Source organism: Myodes glareolus, chromosome 16 (genome assembly GCF_982192425.1).
Source record: "Myodes glareolus chromosome 16, mMyoGla1.1, whole genome shotgun sequence".
Taxonomy (NCBI): Eukaryota; Metazoa; Chordata; class Mammalia; order Rodentia; family Cricetidae; genus Myodes; species Myodes glareolus.
The window spans coordinates 73,786,642-73,810,724 of NC_142041.1; the positions used below are offsets into that span (position 1 = coordinate 73,786,642).

At 37.3% G+C, this 24,083-nt stretch overlaps 1 protein-coding gene and 1 long non-coding RNA gene across 4 annotated transcripts in view; one reads left to right on the forward strand and one right to left on the reverse strand.

Annotated features, from left to right (window-relative positions):
• LOC125391305 (uncharacterized) overlaps positions 1-10,259 on the forward strand; it is a 33,393-nt gene extending 23,134 nt beyond the window's left edge. Inside the window, exons 7-8 of the long non-coding RNA XR_014997421.2 lie at positions 1,614-1,751; positions 9,231-10,259. This is a non-coding gene — a long non-coding RNA (uncharacterized LOC125391305). The remainder of the gene's footprint in view (positions 1-1,613; positions 1,752-9,230) is intronic.
• The window catches only part of Ca1 (carbonic anhydrase 1), a 79,161-nt gene that overhangs the window by 21,566 nt on the left and 33,512 nt on the right, over positions 1-24,083 (reverse strand). For 2 of the 3 annotated variants that reach the window (XM_085677400.2, XM_048420649.3), the window contains exon 1: positions 15,428-15,611. The exons of the other annotated variant lie outside the window; for it this stretch is intronic. The gene's annotated coding sequence lies outside the window, so the exon portion shown is untranslated. Of the gene's footprint in view, positions 1-15,427; positions 15,612-24,083 lie in introns of those variants that run through there. 3 annotated transcript variants of the gene reach the window in all.

Sequence of the window (24,083 nt, forward strand, 5' to 3'; positions counted from 1 at the left end):
ACATAGAAAATCCACAAAATGTATTAAATAAGCAAAGAAAATTACACTGGATAAATGTATATTCTATAATACTAATTGCATGAAGTTTAAAAAATCTTAGCAATAAACAGACAGCTTATACATCCTTATTGTGCAGCAACCACACAAACAATGCACTTGAGCAATTAGCCACCAAGTAAAGACTGCAATGACTCCCTCTATATGCAAAAAATAGAAAGAATATGGAAGACTCTCACAGACTTTACCCTAGCTGGAAATGACACCCTCCCATGACAATTATAGGCCACAACTGAAAGAAAGTCCACATGGAAGAGAAATATTTCAAAGGCCTAACAAGAACATCAGTGGAGAGAACATGTCCAGAGTTCTTTCTGAGTGCATGAACATTCTGAATGATTTTCTGAGCCAGCTGAGTGAAGACCTGTGGGACAGGGTGTGAGGATAATCTGGTTTACAGGCTGATGCTATCAATCAATGACTTCACTGGGTAGACAAGGCCTAGGGAATTCAAGGAACATTTAAAAATTGAACAGTTTAGGTCAGTTAACTCATACTAAACATAAGATTCCATGAAATGCAAATGATCATTAGCAGGACCTTTCTTATTTTACATGGTGGAGAAAATTGAGAAAAAGAAGATGCCAAGTCTAAACATCAAAGAGTGTTGTCATGGAGCTAGGATAGAAGAAGGAAAGGAAGCTGAAGAAAGAGACTGACGTTATCTAGTCATCTTATTTTCTTTATGTGTTTAAGAATCTGAGAGAAGCAGGTACAATGGAATGTCGCACGCTTGTGGACAGCCTGATGGACAGCAAGGTCTTTTCAGAGGCACATAGTCTGTTCATCATCTGAACTCCTTGGGGTAGTCTGGGCACACATATACTTTGAAAACTGAGTTCTATCTGGTTACAACCTTTTTGTTGGTCTTGGACATGATACACTAATGAGGAGACCAAAGTCTTTGGAGGAACATGGAGAACGAATGCTGGTATTTTATGCAGATTGTGTTTCCTCATATCATTTGGTGGAAAGAAATTAAGTAAGCAAACAGAAAGTACAAAGGTACAGGAAGCATCACTTGAGTCCTAATAAATACTTGTCAGTCTTCTCCAGTTCTCTAAATCCTTCCTGAAAGATAAATCATGAGATTTTCACCCTTTTACTTCCATTAGTCCTACTTATTTGACATATTCACTAACTTTTCCTATTTAATAGAAAATCAAGCTCAGATATACTTTGTTCATAAGGTGATAAAATAATAAGCATATGCGAATATGAAATAAAGACAGTACTGATCTTTATTTATTAATCTACAAAGTAATCAAAATTGTTCTGATCACTCAGCATTGCACTTCAAAGCAATAAAAGTAGAAAACAGGCAAGTTGCTTCAACAAAGTGTAAAATGCAAGGTCTGGCTCCCATCCCCCTACGTTTTCTCTCGATTTTACTTTTGTAAATGACATTCATAGCATTCTTCTTTCTTGAAAAAGAAATCTCATTTTTTTTGAATATTTTGTTTCACAAAACCTACATATCTAAGAGCCAGCAAGCTCAGTGGCTTAAACCCATCTCCTTTTCATTACCTTCTACCTCTGTCATATCCCTTCTGCAGATCCATCTGACTCTGGGTAGATGTTCAGGAAGAATATGTGTCATGCAAAAGATAATGGAATCTTCAGAAGAGACATTTGTCTGTCTCAAAGGAAGATAAAACTTTCCACAGAAGACTTGTGTGCAAGGGAAGTGCAAGGTGAGGTAGATGCTCATAACCACTGTGATTTTGGTCCAAGGTGAGAAAGGTCTGAACTTGTGAGTTTTGTCCATGGAGAACAGATCATGACAGAAACTAGTTATGGCTCATGGTTAGTGGCATCCAATGATGATGATCTCTCTGAATTAAAGAAGGCAAGTCTGGGCATTTAGAGTAACTTGTGACCATCAAGCAATGATCTCACAACAAAAGAAAATAAGGAAAAAATAGATAAGAGACAGTATATAAAACATGTTGAAGGATCAGTGAAACTCCGTGGGGCTTTTGTGTGAACGTCCATTCAGGTTATACTTGTTCCTTTCTTCTGTAACCCACGCTGAACGTGCTGCTTCTTCAGCTATCATCACCTTGGTGTTTGTGTAGGTCCCACAGTACCTCTCCCTGTGTAGGAAATCTACAGCTGTGTGGCCAGAAGTTCTTGGCAAATCATACAGAAATAAGGGAGTAACATATTACTAAAATTTCAGCAGTGTTAAAAGAACACAAAATCTTTCTCTTGACATTTCTGGAAATCTCAGATCTGAAATGCACCCTAACAGGCCCAGCTTCATATGATGGTAGGGCTGTATTATTTCAAAGGCCCTAGACAGGAATGCTTTTTCAGCTTTTAGAAGTTGTCTGCATTTTACTACTCCAGATTCAAATCCAGCAGCATAGAATCTTCTCTCTCTCTCTACTCTTTACCTTCTTATAAAGAATCTTCTTACCTTGGTGACCTTAAATTTAACTACATTATAAAGTTCCATCTTCCATGAGAGTTATCATATTTGAAGGTTCTGGGAATTCCCCTGAGGACATCTTTGGGGCCACTAAGGAGCAAAGATTTTGAAGGATATATAAAACTATGATAGAGATTGGAGGTGGGAATAGATAGGATATCCTTTTGAAAATAAACCAAAGAGGGGACAAGAGTTTAAAATGTTTGGATAGTATATTTAGGATATGATACTCAAAGGAATTAGCTGAATTTTGTATGAAAAAGGCCTAGATATTTTACTCTAATACATGGAGATAAGACTGAGGGCTTGATTCAACAGTAGTATGTTCTAGAATATGAAAGGCCCTGGGTTCAACCCTGTCAACCAACCACTTGACTACCTTAATGGTTAAATGTAATGTGAGTATAATTGTGAGAAGTAATTGAGAATTGGGATAAAATGATGACCAAACAATTTTATTTCCACCATGAATAGGATTCTGATACTTTTCAAGTGATTATAGTTGGTGTAACATGTCTATTCATTACTTTATAATATATTTAAGGCAGCTAATATGTCATACTACTTGAGGAAAATATCAGTGCTAATGTCAGCAACTGAAGCCTAAGAAATGACTAAGAACTGAAAATGTTTGTTTTGTCAAAATCATTGCCAATAAAACCATTCATGTGGACTATCCACCTTAATCCCTCTGCAACACAATAGCACAGAGGTGAGTCAGTTTGATTTTGTTTCGAGTTTTATTTTATAGGGGCTATTATGACTGCAGAGATTTGCTTAGTCACCAGGGTCACTATTCTGTCACAAATCCATCACTACAATTTGCAGATACAAAAAAGGAAACGCCCCACTCCCCTAAACACTTGTTTCATTCAGGGCAGAGATTCACTACTAATGAGAAAAACTCGAGTTTTCAAGGTTAATTTCAACATAAACCTTTGTCTGTCCTTCTAAGTCCTGGGGAATCATGAACTGCAGAGGAGCAGAGTAAATATCTGTTCACATGGCTTAAGAGTGATGCCAAGAGCACCACCAGCCAATCATTATAAAACACGCAGAATCACATTCAAAGGGCATCTGTAAAAATGTCTTTAAGGTCTACTCGGTCTTTCTGTGTAAAGGTCAGCATGAGAGAAGTGACTTGTCTGTACTCAGTCCTCCTATCTCCAAGGGGATATGTGATTCTTCCCTTCAGCCTTTGTCTTCTCTATGAATGGGATCACCGTGATGGAGATCTAGATCCTGACTCACTGTCTTGGTGTTCCCTGTCTTCTTCCTCTTTTTTGGCTCCCAAACGTGAAGACTGTCAACTTTATCTTCACAGGCCCTCTGGAAAAGTGCTCCCTTCACTTTTCACTGTTGACATTGCCACTTACCTGATGTTAAGTGTTAAATTCACAACCTAACTGGCCATGCTGCCTGCTGAGCCTTTGTTCTTTCTTAACAGGTTCAAGTCCTACTGAGAATAGTCATCCCGAATCTCAATTCTAATTACCACATTAGCGGTTTTCTTGCAAAAATGGAAAACAGCATCTCTGATGCTTAAATCCATTAAATATCTAGGCCTTAAATCCATTCTTATAGAATACTTTGGGAGTTCCTTTCTATGCTTTAATTTTTAGTAAAACATGACTTTCTGTCATCTCTAAATCTAGTCTGCATGCTTCCTGCCACCTTCAGGCTTTGCTACACATTTTACTCTTGTGTAAACTTCCATTTTAAACACATATTCACATAGGAAAACCCAAGAACCTCTGACATAGCAGGTACAGTAGTGCCCTATTATCTATGAGGTACTTCCACGATCCTCTAAAAACACATGCCCAAAAACACATGAATGGCACAAAAATCTGTAAATACTGTTTCCTCCTATAATATGTGCATTTATGATATATTTACAGCTTACACGAAACATGAAGTTACACTAGGCATGAAGTTAGTAAAAATCTAATAACAAACTAAAATTTCAAGTTTTCATAAAATTATGCAGATACTTACTGTACTTTCCTCATTAATTTTCCTCCTTGAGGTGATATATATGATACAGTATCTATGTGATGTGCTGTTCTGTGAGCTTAGGTCACTACGCTAGAAATACTTGAGGACAAGTCTTGCAATTCCAAATAGCCAATTTGATACCAAGAAGCCTACTAAATGGATTATGTAAACATGGATACACACAGACCACAGGGTGAGTCCCATTCCAGAAAGAATGACAAGAGTTTTTGTTTTTTACAAAAAAAAACAAGAGTTTTTGTTTATTACAACACTGAAAAGAACGTGTGACTTAAAACTTATCAACTATTAATTTCTGCAAATTTCTATTTAATACTCTGGGACTGCAATTGGCCACAGGTAACTGAAACAGTTAGAGGAAGAGCTGATGAGGGAACCATACGGTATTTGCTTAGTGAAGGTGTTCATGAAATTTATACTGTCTTGAACTGAAAGACGTTGCCACATTGTCACTGGATTTGTTTTATATCTTTTTGACACTTTTCTCATTGAAACCATAATTACATCCATGCATGCACTTCTCTCTCCTACTCATAGCAAGGTTTTTGAGGTTAGAAGGTGACTCTTATCACTCTTACATATTTTTCATTATTCTTCATTTATACGCTGTGTTAGCATGAATGAAACAATAATTTTTTTTCATTTATTTCATGGGAAATTAGTGAAATAAGAACAAATCATTTAAGCCCACTCAAGAATAAGAATTCTAGAATAGTGGATTATTCAGGTGAATAAGATGGTACGTGAATACAGCAAGCCAAGAAAAAACTCATCTCTGGAAAACAGCATCTTAATACTCCATTTTCAGGAAAAACATAGCATCTCACAGCCTAAGACTCAGTCTAATCTTAGAACCAGAAATCTGAAACCTCCTCTCTGGAGAATAAATAAGTTTCAGTTTTTAAACTGTCACAGAGCTGAGGGTATCAAATTAGCCCAAACATTAGCCACTCTCAAGAGCCAGCAAAGAGGCATGTGGAGAGAGGTGCTGTGCTTGGGACTAGTACTTGCTCTCCAATCATGATATTGGCAGCAACAACTGTTCATGTCTCTGAAGGCAGCTCTTGCTCTCCCCAGTCAGACAAGAGAGGGATGTGACACGCTAAGAGCTATCAGATGAACTGGGGAGGTGGGCAGTCATCTGGGTAGGGCATCAGAAGAGGACTCCACTCTCCTCTGGAAATAATGTTGAAAGGGTATAGAGCAAGGTCTATAAATAGGCCAGGAAATTTCAGATCAAATTATAATATTGAATAGAGAGATGATATTGCATCTTTATGAAAAAAGGGGAGGTCTTCATAAAAGGTAAATTTTCAGGTGCTACATTTCAGAGAACTATGAACAAATTATAGGCACATAAATCTACAAGGAGCTAGGTTGAGCTCACATAAGAGATGATGAAAGGTGAGATTACATGATGCTGAAATGTTGCCTGACCTGATAAACCTCTGAGATTTAAGAAAGAGAACCTTGTCTGACTGCACTGAGCCTCACTAGCTTTATTATGGGAAAAGGAATTTCTCACATTGCAGGCAGGGGAAACCAAATATGGTCTTCACGCAGCATCATCCTGTACATCTTACACAGGGCTTCCAAAGACTCCTTTAGAGAACTGGGAGATTGCTTTGTGTATTTTGCTTGTATTTTATTATAGATAAATTTGTAGAAAGTTGACGTATTTTAAGCATTATTTTAAATTCATCATCTCTTTGATTTTAGTATCATATTATTAATTTGTTTCTAAACAGAGGGTGAAGAACTAAAACCATACAGTTGAGAATGACTAAGATATTGGGAAAGATGGCAGCTTAATTCTACACCCACTGACTTCTCCTGGTCAGTATTACACTCAAAAGATTCAGACAGTAGAATAACAAAATCAGTGAACCTCTGAGATACAGTCTCAATACCAAACAGGTGTGCACCTCATTGTTTGAGACTCAGGAAGAAGGCAGGAGCTCCTCGATCGGTGTAGAGCTAATCTATTAGTTTTGGTTGCAACTCTAAGCCCCAATTTCCTGAGTGGGTCCAAACACTTAAACCAAGACTATCCTTCAGTCTGGGAAAATTCACCTCTCAGTTTCTAGTGAGAACACCCTGGAGAGGAACTGTGACTCTGAGTTGAACTGCTGTTTGACCACATACTTGAGAACTGGAAGAGCCCACTATATCCTTCCTTATCAGTAACATCAGGGTATTAGTCTCTTTCCCACAGACTCATGGAGGTCTTTTGACTCTTTGGTGAAATTTTTCAATGGTAATAACGGGAGAAAAGATGACCTGAAGGAACAGTGTGTCAGAAAATGCAAAATGAAACCCTGGGAGACACAGAGATGGAGAAACAAGGAAATTGATACGTTTTTATGTAGAACTATAAAGCGCACAAACAGTTACTTTATAGACTATTTATAAATTATGAATTGACATAGAGTAGGACCTTACACTTCATTTTTACAAACCCACTAAGAACTTAAAAGGAGTAAATAGAGATAAATATGTCAGAATGCTAACTGAAAAGCAGGCGTTCAAAAATCTAATAGGGAGTGGATGATATAAGGTAACTGCGTTTCTGCTACTTTATCTGTTAAGGGTTAGTTTCTGAACAGTGACATACAACGATCCTGATTTTGTATATGAAGTTTTATGCACATACAAGCTTATGCACTCAGTGACATGAGAGTTCATTTATTTCATTCATATCTGATTTATTTGGTGATTATAATGAACACAGACTTAAAATATTTATTTTTCTCAAAAGTCATATTTAAAAACATAAGAGAAAAATAGGTTTCTATAGTTTTTTTTAACCTACTGACAGTTCAGATGCTATGCAATTTTAAAATACTATTTTGCTGTCTCATAGAAGCAAAAAATTCTCCTAACCAGGTAAACACACGGAGAAGACATTTTATTTTATTGTTTTTGCATGATTATGATATTCTTGGGAGATGAATGAGTACTTGTTTGGAGAAAAATCTGAGGTTTGGAGAAACCAAGGGATCAGTAAACTGAACTCCATGGCATAAGAAATTAAGTGATTGGGAAAGAAAATCTCAGGGTAATCTTTGGGGAATGATACTCTTTACCACATGCCTTTCAACCACTGCTTCCGAGACAGCAGTATGCATTAGAACCATCTGCAATGTTGTGAAAGGTTACTGCCCTACTTTACCACCATTGTAAATAGGTCTGGGTGAAAGCTGGGATGGTATACTCGTTCTTAGTATCCAAGTGAAGTTGGTGATGTTGGCATAAGGACTGTACTTACATAACCATTGCTTTATTTTTTTTATTCCTTTTCTCAAAAATGGCTGAAATTTCTAGAAGTGAGTCTCATTGACAGACAGTTTTCTATTGTAAATATGATCCCAAAGATAAGTGTTCAAGACATGAGGCTCCAGGTTTGTCACTATCATCTGCCCACAGGGCTTCTCTCTCAGAAACTAAATCTGCCCTTCTATGTGGACCACTACCATCCCCTGGAGTGAGCTTCATAGAAAGGATCTTTTGGGTCTTAAGGTGTCTACAAGAAGGCTCAGCAAAGTTTTTCTTTCAGTTTGGGTTTGTTACTAACCTAAGAATATTTCTAAGCAAAGTAACCTCCCCCACGCCACCCCCATGGCCTCAAACCCTAGTCTTTGAGCTTTTTCCATCTCATTATATTGTACAACATAATTGCATGGCCACTGTAGATATACTTTCAAACTGTATGTTTACTTTGTAAAAGTGATTGCTTTAGGAAAACCAGAGGTCAGAATTGCAGTTGGGTGACAGATCTAAGAAAATGAGGCTTTGCTCTCATTGCTCCTTCCTTGTATCAGATTTCCTCTTGCTTGTTCCGAGCTCACTGTTTTCTATGCCATCGCTGGGCAGTTCTACTCTGGGGAGTATCTAGCTTGCCTTGGATGTATCTGAGTCTTGTTCCCAAACTAAACCTTCCTGAATTTGAATATTTAACCATCTTGATACAAATTTACAGCGGTTGTTAAAGGGAACATAGCTAAAAAAATTCTTCCAATTTAATCAGTGATTTACATGAAAATTTTAAGTTCAAAAACAATTACGTAGGGGAATACATTTTCCTCAGTGGGCTGTCTCAATCATTTACAGTCCAGGAAGAGAGAGAGAGAGAGAGAGAGAGAGAGAGAGAGAGAGAGAGAGAGAGAGAGAGAGAGAATTGGAGCAGTTCCCCAGTGTCTCTCACATCACAGCACATCAGCTTAAGATGAGGTGAAGATTGTGTTTGTGAGGATGCAAGCAATGTTCTCCTTTGAAAGACCCCAAGAAATCCCTAAGAAGGAGGTGAATGTGATCTTACACTGTAAAATGCATCCTTACATTGTTGCCCCAAGAGCTGGACCCATGCTAACCTATTTTCTACAGACTAGTAGTAACATTTAATTATGGCTAAGAAATCCTTTGGTTCTAGCTCTGTAAGTAGAGAGCAGAATAAAAGTTCAACAAATTGCCAAGTATAGTATGGGAAAGTTAAGTTCTGGGGCTCTGTGGCTAGATCAGGGGTAGGAGTCTAGCAGACCAGTTCTTACAGAGAAATAACAGGGTACCACTCATTTATAATCAGGACTTGAAGTGACAGTGTGGGGGATGGATGACGTACTAGCTGCCTGAATTTGTTATGTTTTTTTATAAAACAAGCTATCTTATCTATACAGGCTATAATTCATAAGCCAATCAGGTTTTGTTTTTCTTATATTTCTTATAGAAATGTCTGTCATGTGGCAGTTTGGGAAGATGAGAAATAACCCCCCTTACCCCTCGCCCTTACCACCTGTAAGAGATGAGAGGCTACCCCCAGACCAGCTGCAGCACTCAGGAAACAGGCCCTACCCCTCACCTAGCCAGCACAGCAGACATGCCCAGTGGTCTGAGGTAAGCATCACCCAGTCATAAAGTTACAAGCAAAGGAGAGCTGCACCCCCATTACTCATCAGACACGTGGTAGTATGAACAGAGGAGAGGTGCCCTCTCCCCAACCTCCCACCCATCAACACTAGAAACAGGTGGAGAGCTGGTCCTGGGGTCATAAGAGAAGGAGGGCTGTCCCTATCCCTCACCAGCTGTAGCACTTCGAATTGTGGCACCTGTACCTCACCTGGACTACACAACAGAGCTGACCCTAAAGGTGTAGGTGTGGGAGAGCTGAATATGAGGGTGAGAAAAAAGAATCTGCTCCACTTCTTGCTCATTGTTGTAAGAGGTGAATTAGCTGGGGCAATGCTGGAGAGCTCACTCTGGTGGTGAAGACAGAAGAGAGCTGGTTGGTGGACCAACTCTACAGCACCCAGACCCAGAACCAGGATTATGTCTTGGCCTGCCCCAATATGCTTCCTTTCTATGATGTGCTGGAGCACGTGAAGGAATCTGACCTGCAGAACCAAAGCTGAAGGATATCTACAACACAGGGCAACAACAGGATATCCAAGAATTACCCTAGTGAAAGCCCCACATCGATGGTGCAATAGAAATCAGAGGCCTCGAACTAAACCAATGACTCTTTGCAATGAACACTTGCAAGTAAAGATGTATGGATAAAGTATGCAAGACTTACTGCGTCATACTACTGCTTTCATTATGATATTTTAAATTTATTCTTTTCGTTTTTTCTCTGAAATTTTGTTTTGTTTCTGGGGGTACAGGGGCAGAGGGTGGCTACGAAGGGATGGTGAAATGAATGGATCAAAATGCATGATGTAGAAGACAAAAATAATAAAAATATATACATAAAAATGTTTATATTGATTCTCTTGACTTTGGAAAATCCAAGACCATCTTAATTTGGTAATGAAAATCATGGCTATTAGCTTTGTTCAGACTGCATGAGCTATTTGGGGATAAGAATAGAAGTGACCATGACCATCAGGGGACAGTAAGTCAGGGGAAGTCACACCAAGACTCTAGACTCAGAAATTATCTTTAGTAGGACTAAAACTTTCACATTCTTGAAAATACGATTTCAAGGCAGTGTTCTATTTCAGCTTTGTAAATGAAAGGATCTGGAGCCCCTTCCATCACCTTTGGCAGCTGCTTCAGACAGGAAGTAAAATATTCTGACTCACTTATAGAAGCAAAGAACTCAATTACAACTGTCCAGTTTACCTTTCTGTCTTGACCTAGGAAAGTAGGAGAGATTTTTATTCATATAGACTAACTGGAAAGTAACCTCAATTTCCAGGAAATGACAATTACTGTCAACATTTATGACAACTGGGCTGGTGAGATGGCTTAGTGGGTAAACGTAGCTGCCACCAAGCCTTGACAACCTGAGTTTGATTCCTCATGTGTACACCCCACACAAACACACAGAAAATAAATACATGCAAAAATATAAATGAATGATAGTTTTCACTACTATATATAAGAATACATTGTCACTCATTTGCTTTCTTACTTTTCTCAGCTAATATTTGTTTTTATTATTTTCTTAAATGATTTTAACCTGACCTACATGGAAAATATATAATTTCAAACTTTTATTATCATATAAAAACACAAAGACAGATTAAAGTATAAATGAAATACAAATAAAAACCTCTGTTGTGTTCATGTAGATCTACGATTGTTAAATTTATGTTTTCCTTATTAATTGAGGTACTTTGGGAACTTTCATTTGAGGTCATAGTTCTATCATCTTTGCATGCCTGGATCTAGATCCATCTAGAATGAAAGCAGTTTTGAGACATTGAAGGCTTCCATGTCACCTGTACTAGCATCCCAAGTCACCAGACTCTGTGGCACTGCTCAGGTAGATTTTGCCCACTGCAAATATTTGTCTAGAGCCACACCCACAGAGATACTGCAATTTATAACTTTATGAGAAAAATAAAATCATTTTCTGAGCACAGTGAAGCTGTTTTAAGGAATGAGAACAATAAAGGTTTTAACATTGATACAGATCTCATTGCATTCAGTGGGTTATGGAGCAGTAAGGCTCTTATATTGACCTTTGGTTCCTCTTAATGAGAAGTGCCTCAGGGATCACTATGGTCAAAACAGTTTGCCCAGGGTTTCAGAGATTATTTTGTGTACCAAAGCAGAAAAAAAATACTGACTGTATGTTAGACGATGAGTTATTGATTAGAAAATCATGCAAGAAAGAGATGTGAAAACAAGTAAAAGTGAAAGGCAGGTTGAGGTGTGATTCCACTCTGTATGCTGTATGTTTTATTACCATTGGTTAATACAAAAGTGGCTTTGGACCTGTGGCAGTGCAGAATGGGGCTAGGCAGGAAAACTAAAATGAATTCTGGGAGAAAGAAGACAGAGTCAGGGAGACACCATGTAGTTGCTGAAGGAGGAAGATACCCTGAAACCTTACCAGTAAAATATTAAATAGTATAAATGGGTTAATTTAAGATATAATAGTTAGCTATCAATATGCCTAAATGATTGGTTGGTCAATCAGTGTTGTAATTAACACAGTTCTGTGTGATTAATTAATGTATGAGCTGCTGGGAATGAAGAAGTGGCCTCTGTCTACAGCATATCTTTCTAAGCATGGACTAACAGCTTTGCAAGCACTCTTTCAAAAGACCTTCAAGAGAAGCCTAAAGACACATCTGCTATTTTCCTTGTTTTAAAAGACCAAAAAAGAACACAGGAAGTAGAGTTAATTGTGATTGACTTTTTTTTCCCACAGTAGAACTTCAGTGTCCACGGGAATCCAATGAATGAAGAGGATTATTTTGAGTGGTTATCTTTAAAGTACATCTGCCTGCAATTATAGTTATTAAGCAAACAAACAAATGCATTCTGGAAAATAAAAGATGTTGTCTATGATGTGGAAACAAAAAATCCCATTCATTCAAGCAGGGATAAAATGGTATAGCCATAATGTAAATTGAAAGGCAATTCCTTACAAAATTTTAATACAATATTATCACCTTGTAGTTGCCATTCTACTTTTGGAAATGTACCTAAAATAAGTGAGAGTGGAGACTTGAGATATTGGTGCACCCACACCCATAGCACAGTGAAACAATGGCGTGACTGTTGTCACATACATGGGTGAGTGAAGGCATTTAAAAGAGTAAAATTACTTTAGCATAGGCTAAGTAAAATAAGCCAGACCCCAAAGGACAAACACTGACACTGCTCACATGAAGAGTAAGAATAATCACATCCACAGAAACAGAAGCAGAGAGTCATCACCAGAGTCTGGGGAAAGTGATTTTCTGGGTAGAAAGTTTCTGTTGGCAAAGTGAAGAAGAATCATGGTGACTGTCACACAGTAATGTGGTTGTCCTTCATGACACAAAAATGTTTAGCTGGATATGTTTCACAAGTATCAAAACCAAAATAAAAATCAGTATCTGTGAACCATATAAATTAAAGCTAGATAAATATCATTCTTAACTAGGCTTCTTTTATCAGGATCTTGGCAATGTTTGTAGAATTCCATCTGACACAGAAAATACAACAGTTGGTAGATGGTAGACAATCTGGAATGATAATAACTTTGACTGTCTCTGGGTATATTTTATAAATTTGATAGAAGCATATACGACTATAAATGCATGTGTAGGGCCCTCTAGGACTACGTTTGTAGACCAATTAAACAGTCCTCATGCTTAAACAGTGTATTCAAAATAACAGCATCCTGCAGAAGTCTGTTTGCTTTTGGCATGCCATTGTTCTACCTTAAATAATCATGAAAAATTGAGGTAAGGCAAGGAGGAACAGTAATTAGACAGAAAGGAACACAGGCAGCTGTGCCGAAGAGGCTGGAAAGTTAGCACTCATCTTGCTCACTCTGAGCTTCATTGAAAGGCATAGTCTTGTTTGATGCTTTTATTACCACTTTCAGAAAGTTAACACAGTCTCCTCTGCCTCCCAGCACAGGAACTTCTGTGCCTGGCCCATCTGCCTACACTGACCAGTGCTGCCACAAAAGATTTATTTCTATCTCCCTCCATTCCTTCCTCCTTTTCTTGTCCTCCCTTCTTTACTTTCTTCTTTTTTCTTTTTTCCTTCTTTCTTACTTTTTTCTTCTGAAGAGAATATTTGCAACAAATGTTCTGAGCAAATAGAAAAATTAAACTAGACATTGTCAGGGATAGACCTGAAAATAAAATAGGATGTTAGAGAGATGGCTCAGTGGTTAATAACACTTATTTTTACAGAGGACCAAGGTTTGATTCCCAGTACCCACAAGTTGGCTTATAACTGTCCATAATTCAGTTTCAGGTGATCTAAGGTCCTCTATGAGGATCAGGCATATATACAAACATATATACATACATACAGGCAAATCTTCACATATATAAAATAAATCTAAAATATCAAAAGAGGTCAAAATATTTTCATGGAAATCTTACATGCTCTAAATGAGCACCCATGTTCTCTCTGAAAGAGTAGGAAGAATGCTCAGGCAAGATGCAGGTTCTAAGATTGACTGAGAGGCCCTGTGGAGTCTTTGCAGAACTATTGTGCAGGCACATACAAAACCAAACTTCAAAGCAGGATGGTAGCAGGCAGTTAGCTGCAGAGCAGTGAACTTGGTGAACTGAATGTACATTTACATAATACTGTAAAATAAAACATCCATAGGATAGTGTTTATTATGCAGGAAATGGTCAATAAAATATGATTGCTATACCTGTTTGAAAGATATAAAAAGCTTATAGAGTCCAGTAATAAAAAAATAAATTAGTCAAATTTAAGTGTATTAGAATGTAAATAGATTTGCATTGACCAGGTCAGAGTGTGACTTAAAAATTGGGTAAATGTCTACAAGATGTGTAAAGTTGTTACCACATGCTGATCTTTGTCTCAGGCCAGTCACCTTGTACATTCATGGTCTCAGCTAGGTCTCTGATCCTCTCTAAGATGTTTTATTGACACTTCATCCTGAGTCATGATTCTCAGTACAGTAACCTCAACTTTAGGGTCATAAGTCCCTTCCCTTCATTTGAGTAAGTGACTTTACAATCCTAGAAGAAGGAATAGATGCCTAAAAAGTGTTAAATTCATAGAATTTGTGTTAGTGTTAAACTCAAGAATTTAATGTTTATAATCATTAAAGTAAGCTATTTCAGTTTTTGAAAGCCTGGCATATAATAAAAGAACTTAACATGTTAGAAAATTAGATGAATGAGAGCCAGTGAGTTGGCTTAACAGGTTAAGGAACTTGCCTATAAGCTCTGAGGACCTGATTTTGATAATACACAGGAGGACCCTCATCACATAATACCTTTAAGTTATCCTTTGACCTCCACATATGTGCCATGGCTCCACTCTTTGTATACATAATATAAAAATAAAAGCAATTTGAAAAAAAATAGATTCACAAACTATATAATTTTAGGTTTTAAGAAGCAATATTTTTTTGGCCTGGAGACTCTAGGATAAGGAACATACTGATCTTGTTTTCTTTTGACTTTTTGACACAAGGCCTCACTCTGTATTCTAGGCTAGCTTTGAACTTGAACTTCTGCCTCAGCTTCCTGAATGTTAGAATCATGTAAGTGCTTCGTCATCTGAAATTGGTCTATTTTTACCAACATTGCCTTAACTGTTATTCCTTTGCCTATTTCAAGGTTGTGAAATATTAACTTGCAAAACATTTGGGATGCTTAAAAGATTATGATAGACTAAGTTTGTAATTTTTGTAGGATATAGTATTTAAAGAAACAATCAAACCTATTTATAACATAGATTAGGGAAATGAATGTTGAAATAATCCAAGAATTGGTGTAACTAATCAATCATATCCCTACCCCAAATTTCAATATTTATTAAGACTTACTTGTTAAACATAAAGCTTTGGAAAGGCTTGAGTTTAAACTTTGTAACTTTAATATATTGAGAAACAGGTAGCACTCTGTTTATAAGATCTTTTTAATGGTTAGGTTCATAAGAATATGTGTCTAGGTGAAAGATAGTTCCCCCCATGTTACTTACAGCTGCAGAGAAGACTGCTGGTCAGGTCACACAGTGGATCCTTCCTGAGGATGGGTACAGCTATGCGGAGGGATAGGAAACAATTTATATACAGTAGGCAGGGTAAGGTTAGCTATGAGCCCAGGTTGGCTGATTTGAATAAATCTAGTGTGCTGTAGGGCTCAGGGACTGACCCAAATTGTCTGTTGCCTGACCTTAGGATGATTAGGGTAGATTCATAATGGGCCCCAGAACATGAGACCCTGATAAGGGAAGTAGTTGGGGTGTGGACTTAATCAACCGTTCAAGAAAGGAAACTGGCCAGCCACTGACAGGGTCTCAAAAACCACTTCAAGACAGTATAGGAAAAAGAAAAAAGAAAAATAAAAACACACATAGCCTTATGTTATTGTTGAGTTGTGAATATCTAGTTATCAGTTTCAAACTCAACTACTTGAGTGATAGTTGAATGGTTTGAATGGAAGAGACTCCTAGAGAATTTGGAGTTTCTAGAAGGAGGAAAGAGAGTCACTTTTATAAGGATTGAGTAGATGAGTCCAGAGAGTATACTATTATAATAGTATAAGAAAACTAAGTAAAAACATGAAGTGATTGAAGTTTAACAGGCAGGTGGTGTTAGTATTTGCTTGGTATTAAGCAGGCAAGCAAATCAAGTGAGACTTCACCAGTAATTTGTCTACATTGCAGATTTTTGCTTAGAATTATAGAGTATGACTAATGATGCTAGTTTGGTTCAAGTTTTGTTAGAGTGAAGCCTTGGTTGGAAGTGTTATTCCAAAAACAAGAATAATGAATGTTACATATACCAGCTGAACTAGCTAATAGAGATTTGATGACAAATTTATTGTCAGAACAATATTTGTTGAGTTTTCTGACCTTCACAAAGCAGGTCTAATATGTGTCTTGCTTTAGAAAATTGAAATAGTGGAGTTTGGGGGAACTTGTAGGTTAGCACTGATGGCTTTTAGTGTTGGGTTTGAGCAATGGTTGCTGTGGCCATTCTGTCATGTCTCCCGGCAGCAATGAGGAACGTTGTAACAGTTATGGGACATTGGTGACATCTGCCCAGGTATGTGGGGGGATGATTGGTATTATATGGGAGAAGGCAGGAGATATGAGAGTGTTTCCACATGGCTCTAGGTTTGAAGGTATTGGAAGGAAAAAAGTAGAGAAATGTGAAATTCTGTTGTGGAGCAACAGTATAGTGTGCTATCACCTTTAAGTTGGTTGAATGGTTGTATCTCATTTTATAAAAATTGGGCATGAAGGATGGAAATGGAGGAGCACAAAATTTCTGTGAGTCTTGAGAGAGCAAAGACACGTCTGTTGTAGGAAACATGAGGGCCACTTGTCATGAGGGGGAACCCCATATATTGTGTCTCTAGGGTAATTTTACCAGCTTGGTGTCTGTGTGGTGTGTGAGATAAGGCCACAGAATGATTAACATGTCTAACAGCCTTATAAGAGATAACTTCAGACAGACATGTGTGTAGTTTGGATATCTATTTAAATATCTGAGGTCTATGACAATAAGTTTGGATTTTACTGTCTGTGTAGTTTTTTAGAATGCAAGAGGCCAAGGTGCTTTTAATAGAGGGTGGGGTAGGGGTAGGAGACATAACACTGAAGATGGCAGGGAAGGATAAAGGCGACTGAATGACTCGAACAATTAAAGACAGATAGAATTGTACTGTGGCACCAGGAGAGCACATAATATGTGGCCTTTGGTGTACATATTCATTAGGTAGAAGAAAGAGGTGATAGCAGCAGGAATCTACACCTTAGAAGTTAATGGGAACACTAGATGTGGTCCCATGGAGGCTTAACCTTGGCATATAGTCAAACTGTGATAACAGAGAAAAGAACTTAGATGTATAAACAATCATAAGACAGAGTTAATTTGCTTGGCAAATAAACTGAAATGTCTTAAAAGTTACCCTGCTTGGTGAGTCCCACATTTTAAATAAAAAAAGGACTCAGTAATAGAATGGGTCACTTCCTGTGGTGGTGAGGCTTCCCAAAGCATGGTGAAGTTCACTCTCCTGGTAGTTGGAGATATGACAAATTCATCTCTAAAGGTAAGTCTTTGACCTGGATAATGTGGAACTAGGTATGCATTCCCACACAGCAACCACCTATGATATAATATTGCGGCTTATATCATTATGTCAGTCATTATTTAGAGATGGAACCATTTGTAGGATCCAAATGCAGTACTGGGATCTAGAAATTTGATTTGATCTATAGTCAGCTGTAGACTTTTGGGTACTCAGCATTGTTACAACTATAATTGGATCAAATGCCAGAGTCTGACTGATACAGTTTTAGTCCCAGTCAAGAGTAGGTATATCTAAATGCTCTCAGCAATGCAAGGTCTTTTGCGAGTGAGTGAGGAGACATTAGGGTGTACTCAAAATTTTAAATCACATAGTATGATTTGTGTGTGTGTGGTCAGTAGGTATTAGGAAGTTTGCTTATTAAAATAAATCTCTGGATGAAGCTGGGCCTCTTGTACGAGCTTATAGGTGACTTCATGCCATCAGTCACTTAGGCCTTTCATCTCAGGTGTTTCTTAGTAGTGATAGACAAGTCTTGAAGACATTTTGGTTTCAGGGCTTGCAAGAGCTAAATGAACAGGCCATGGAATTTGCTACATCACATTGAAACAAGGGCTTATTTGGAAATTTTGAGCTTCTAAATCATATAACAATGAAAACATACAAACCAATAACAGAATCAAGGTTCACCCAGCCTGTGTGTCTAAATCCAACAAATTCTTAACAGAAAACATCTAGGAAATTTTGGACAACATGAAAAGACCAAACCTAAAAATAACAGGAATAAAAGTAGGAAATGAAGTCCAACTCATAGGCACAGAAAATATATTCAACAAAATCATAGAAGAAAAGTTTACAATCTAAAGAAAGATATCCCTATGAAGATACAAGACACTTACAGAACACCAAATAGACTGGATCAAAATAAAGGTCCCCTTGCCACATAATAATCAAAATGCAAATCATACAGAATAAAAAAAGAATATTAAGAGCTGCAAAGGAAAAAGATCAAGTAACATACAAAGGCAGACCTATCAGAATTATACCTGATATCTTGATGAAAGCCAGATGGTGGGTGTGGGTGGTCCTTCTGTATATGTGTTGCTTTTATCGGTTAATGAATAAAGAAACTGCCTTGGTCTGTTGATAGGGCAGAGTAAAACTAGGAGGAGAAAACTAAACTGAATGCTGGGAGAAGAAGGCGGAGTCAGAGAGAAGCCATGTAGCTCCACCAGAGACAGATGCCAGTACTTTACCTGGTAAGCCACAGCCTTGTGGTGACACAGAGATTAATGGAGATGGGTTAAATTAATATGTAAAAAGCTACCTAATTAGAATCTAGAGCTAATAGGCCAAGCAGTGATTTAATTGATATAGTTTCTTTCTGTGTGGTTATTTAGGTTTGAGTTGCCAGGAGGCTGGGAAACAAACAAGCAGTCACCTACTACAAATTGTTGCTCCAACGTGATCAACTGTATCTACATAAAACCTGAGAGGGCTTGGAAAGAATTTCTACACACTAAAAAACAAAGTTTAGCAACAGGTATTTTTGTATTTTTTTGTTTTTTGTTTTTTGTTTTTTCAGAATGGGCTTTGCTTCCTGGCAGCTTTCTGTGGCTCCTTTAAGAGAGGTCTTTCTGATTCAGCAGTACCAGAAAAACAGGCACACAGTTTTGAAATGCTAGTTTCCTGGGCCTGGGCTGTGTTGCCAGCACAATTGCTGGCTCTTTCAGGAGACAGAGCATTTAAATGGGGTTTGTGAGCAGACTGCTACAACTTGCTTAATGGCAACATAGACCCACTGTGTGCCTGAAAATGGGGCAACGTACATGGCTCTTAGAGGCAACAACAGCTCCACCATGCTGAACTAGGCAGAGCAAGAAGGCACCTAGCAATGCTGCCACTTAGGGTCTTAAGGGCTTAACATTTTAAGAAGCACTCTTGGACAAAAAATAATTACAGATACACAATAAAGGAAGATTTAGGCAGATGTAAACTTCTAAATTGTTTACAGTGCTGGCTAAATATATGTAGGCTTGGGAGAGAGAAGAAAAAGATTATAGACAGTTGTAAAAATAAGTAAATATTTTTAGAAAAATATAAAGTCTTTAAAGAGAGAGAGTACAGACAATCATTTATTAAAAGGAGTAAAAAAAATAAGTCACATAAAGATAAATATATATAGAAAGAGTCTGGATTATGTATACTATTGTGTTTTCTTTGAATTTTTTGACTGCAAAGAGATATTTGATTCTGGGGACTGCTAAGCTAAGCCAACATATATAGTTTAAAAAGATCTTAAATTCAAAATATAGATCTAAGGATATTTTGCTTTGAAAAAGAGGTTCTGATTTTGTTTTCACAGAGGATGAGAACCTGTGGAATCCTTCCAGACCAATGTGGCTTGATGGACCAAGAAGCCCTGAAAGGTCACCTTGAATATACCTCAAAAAATTACTTTGCCCAAAAAACAGCAGGAAGCAGTTCGGAGAGAACCATGCCCATATTCCCAAATATTGTTTATAAATATTTTTTTGCATTGAAAAGGGGATATTCTATAGAGATTTGCATTGGTATTGATCTTGGTTTATTGATACAAATTCAAGGTCAATTTTGTAATATGTGTATTTATGCTCTTGATTAAGGTATTGTGTTTGTGCAGCTCATTTAAAAATGTAATGTATACGGGGCTGGAGAGATGGCTCAGAGGTTAAGAGCATTGCCTGCTCTTCCAAAGGTCCTGAGTTCAATTCCCAGCAACCACATGGTGGCTCACAACCATCTGTAATGGGGTCTGGTGCCCTCTGCCCTGCAGGCATACACACAGACAGAATATTGTATACGTAATAAATAAATAAATAAATAAAGTAATGTATAATTAAGAAATACAGGTTAATAGATAATCATCTATAATAGTCAAGCTTGTAGTCATGTTTGTTAGGTTTTCTATATATAGAGAGATATAATTCAGTTAAATCGGTGTTCTTCAAATCTTTCAGAGACCTTCAGAATATGGCATTTAAGATGTTTTAAAAACTTAGGACTTTTCATAACAATGAGACACATCTGTTCCTGGCAGCACCAATAACTTCAGGAGAAAAAATGGGCACCAAAGAAGCTCCTCATGGAGTTTGTTTTCTATTTGGGCAAGAAATTGTTCTTTCCTGGACTGCTTGATGGTACGCTGTGTGACTGGACATGCAGGATCCACAGAGAAATGACTGCTGTACTTGCCTAAAGGTGAGATGGTCCCTTGGGGTTCCTGCTTCATGAAAGAGTATGTCAGACATTCTGCAGGACACAGAAGAAAGTGACTGACAAACTGCTAATATAGGCAAAATAGTCTTTGAAATTTCCTGCTTCATGGAAAAGTCTGCTGGATACTATGGGTCTATAGGCTGAAGATGGATGTCCCAGTGATACAGAACTTTGGATGACTGTGCAGGCAGGGAAATGTCTCTGTTAATTCTAGAGTTTTGGAAGTTGCCTACAATGCACTTCCTGTTTACTTAGGTAATATTATATCTTTCTGGATTCTTTAATGGAGTTGAAGAATAGATAGATATAGTTATAGTTTTCTTTATTTATGATAAAAGATAAAATAGATATAAATATTGCAACTGTAATTCTTTCTTGATAACTGTTATATGTAATTTTGCTATACTGCAGTTAAAACCTTCCTTTTTATTCAAAAAGAAAAAGGAAAATGGTATGGGAGGTTCTTCTGTATATGTGTTGCCTTTATTGGTTAATGATTAAAGAGGCTGCCTTGACCAATTGATAGGGCAGAGTAGAAGTAGGCGGGGAAAACTATACCAAATCCTGGGAGAAGAAGGCAGAGTCAGAGAAAAAAATCCATGTAGCTCCACTGGAGACAGATGTCAGAATTTTACTGGTAAGCCATGACTTCATGGTAATGCACAGATTAATGAAGATGGGATAAATTAATATATAAGAGATAGCTATTAAGAAGCTAGAGCTAATAGACAATGCAGTGATTTAATTAATACAATTTCTGTGTGGCTAGTTGGGGTCTGAGCTGCTTTATAGGTGGGAAACAAACAAGAGTCCTACTACTACACAGAAGGTCCTGGGCAGATTGCTGCAGACACTAAAAGACCATGACTGCAGGCCCAACTACTACACCTAGTAAACCTTTCTATCACCATCAATGAAAAAAAAAACAAGATATTCCATGGCAAAACCAGATTTAAACAAAACCTTTCACAATCCAGCCATACAGAAAGTACTAGAAGAAAAATCCCAACCCAAGGAAGCTAACTTCACCCACAGGAACACTGGAAACAGATAGCCTCACACCAACAAAATGTAAAGACGGGAAACACATACACTAACACCAAAAAATAACAGGGGTTAACAATCAGTGGTCATTATTGTCTCTTAATATCAACTCACCTATTAAAAGACACAGACTAAGAGACTGGCTATGAAATCCAGATCCAGTTTTCTGCTGTATACAAGAAATACACCTCAACCTCAAGGACAGACATTACCTCAGAGTAAAGGGTTGGGAAAAGATTTTTCCAATCAAATGGACCTAAGAAACAAGCAGGTATAGCTATCTTAATTTCTAGAAAAAGAAACTTCAAACTAAAATCAATCAAAAGAGACAGAGAAGGACACTTTATTTTATAACAGGAACAATCCATCAAGATGACGTCTCAATCCTGAACCTCTATATACCAAATAAAAGAGCACCCACATATATAAAAGAAATATTGCAAAAGCTTAAATCACACATCAAACCCCACACACTAATCATAGGAGACTTCAACAGTCCACACTCCCAAATGGACAGGACAACCAGACAGAAACTTAACAGAGAAATAAGAGAAATAACAGATATAGTGACTCTACAGACATCTACAGAACATTTCACCCAAATACAAGAGAACATATGTTCTTCTCAGCATCTCATAGAACCTTCTCAAAAATTGACCACATATTCAGTAACAAAACAAACCTCAAAGACACACACACACATACACACACCAAGAAAAAATGGAATAACGTCTTGTATCTTATAAGATCACTATGGTTTAAAATTAAAATTCAACAGCAACACTAATTTCAGAAAACCCACAAACACATGGAAATTAAACATGCTCTATTGAACCACCACTGGGTCAAGTAAGAAATGAAGAAAGAAATCAATGGTTTCATAGAAGTCAGTGAAAATGAAGGCACAATCTACTCAATCCTATGAAAGCAGTACTAAAAGGAAAGTTCATAACACTAAGTGCCTACATAAATAAAGTGGAGAAATCTCACACTAATGACTTAACAGCACACCTGAAAACTCTAGAATAAAAAGAAGCAGATTCACCCAGGAGGAGTAGACTACAAGAAACAAACAAATTGAGGGTTGAGAGCAACAAAACAAAACAAAACAAAACAGAAACAAAGAAAAAATCAATAAGACAAAGAGCTAAGAGCTGGTTCTTTGAGAAAATCAACAAGATAGACAAACCCTTCTCCAAACATATCAAAAGGCAGAGAGAGAATATCCAAATTAATAAAATAAGAAATGAAAAAGGAACATAACAACAGACACTGAGGAAATCCAGATAATCATTCGGTCATACTTTAGAAACTTATACTTCACAAAATTGGAAAATTTATAAGAAATGGACAATTTTCTGGATAGATACCACATATTAAAATTAAATCAAGACCAGGTCGACAATTTAATTTAAATAGACCTATAACCTTCAATGGCAGTAGAAACTGTCATCAAAACCCTCCCAACCAAAAAAAAAAAAAAAGTCCAGGGTCAGATGGTTTCGTGCAGAATTCGATCAGGAGTTCAAAGAATAGCTAATACCTATACTCCTCAAAGTGTTTCACATAACAGAAACCAAAGGAACATTGCCAATTCTTTTTTATGAAGCTACAGTTACTCTGATACCAAAACCACCCAGACTCAGTGAAGAAAGAGAATTACAGACCAATCTCACTCATGAACATAGATACAAAAATACTCAATAAAATACTGACAAACTGAATCCAAGAACACATTATAAAAATCATCCACCATGATCAAGTCGGCTTCATCTTAGAGATGCAGAGATGAAGACTGACCTCCAAAATATATAAAGAACTCAAGAAATTAGATATCAAAATATCAAATAATACAGTTAAAAATTGCGGTACAGATATAAACAGAGAATTCTCAACAGAAGAGTTTCACATGGCTGAAAGACCCTTAAGGTAATGTTCAACATCTTTAGGCATTAGAGAAATGTAAATTGAAACAACTGTGAGATACTATCTTACAGTTGTTGAAATGGTTAAGATAAAAAAAAACACCAATGATAGCTTTTGCTGGAAAGTATGTGGAGTAAAGGGACCACTCATCTATTGCTTTTGAGAATGCAAACTTATACACCCACTCTGGAAATCAGTATGGTGATTTGTCAAAAAATTTGGAATCAACTTGCCTTGGAACCCATCAAATAATACCCACCAAAGGATACTCAACCATACTATAAGGACATTTGCTCAACTATGATCATAGCAGCATTATTCATAATAGCCTGAACCTGGAAATCACCTAGATGTCCCTAAACTGAAGATTG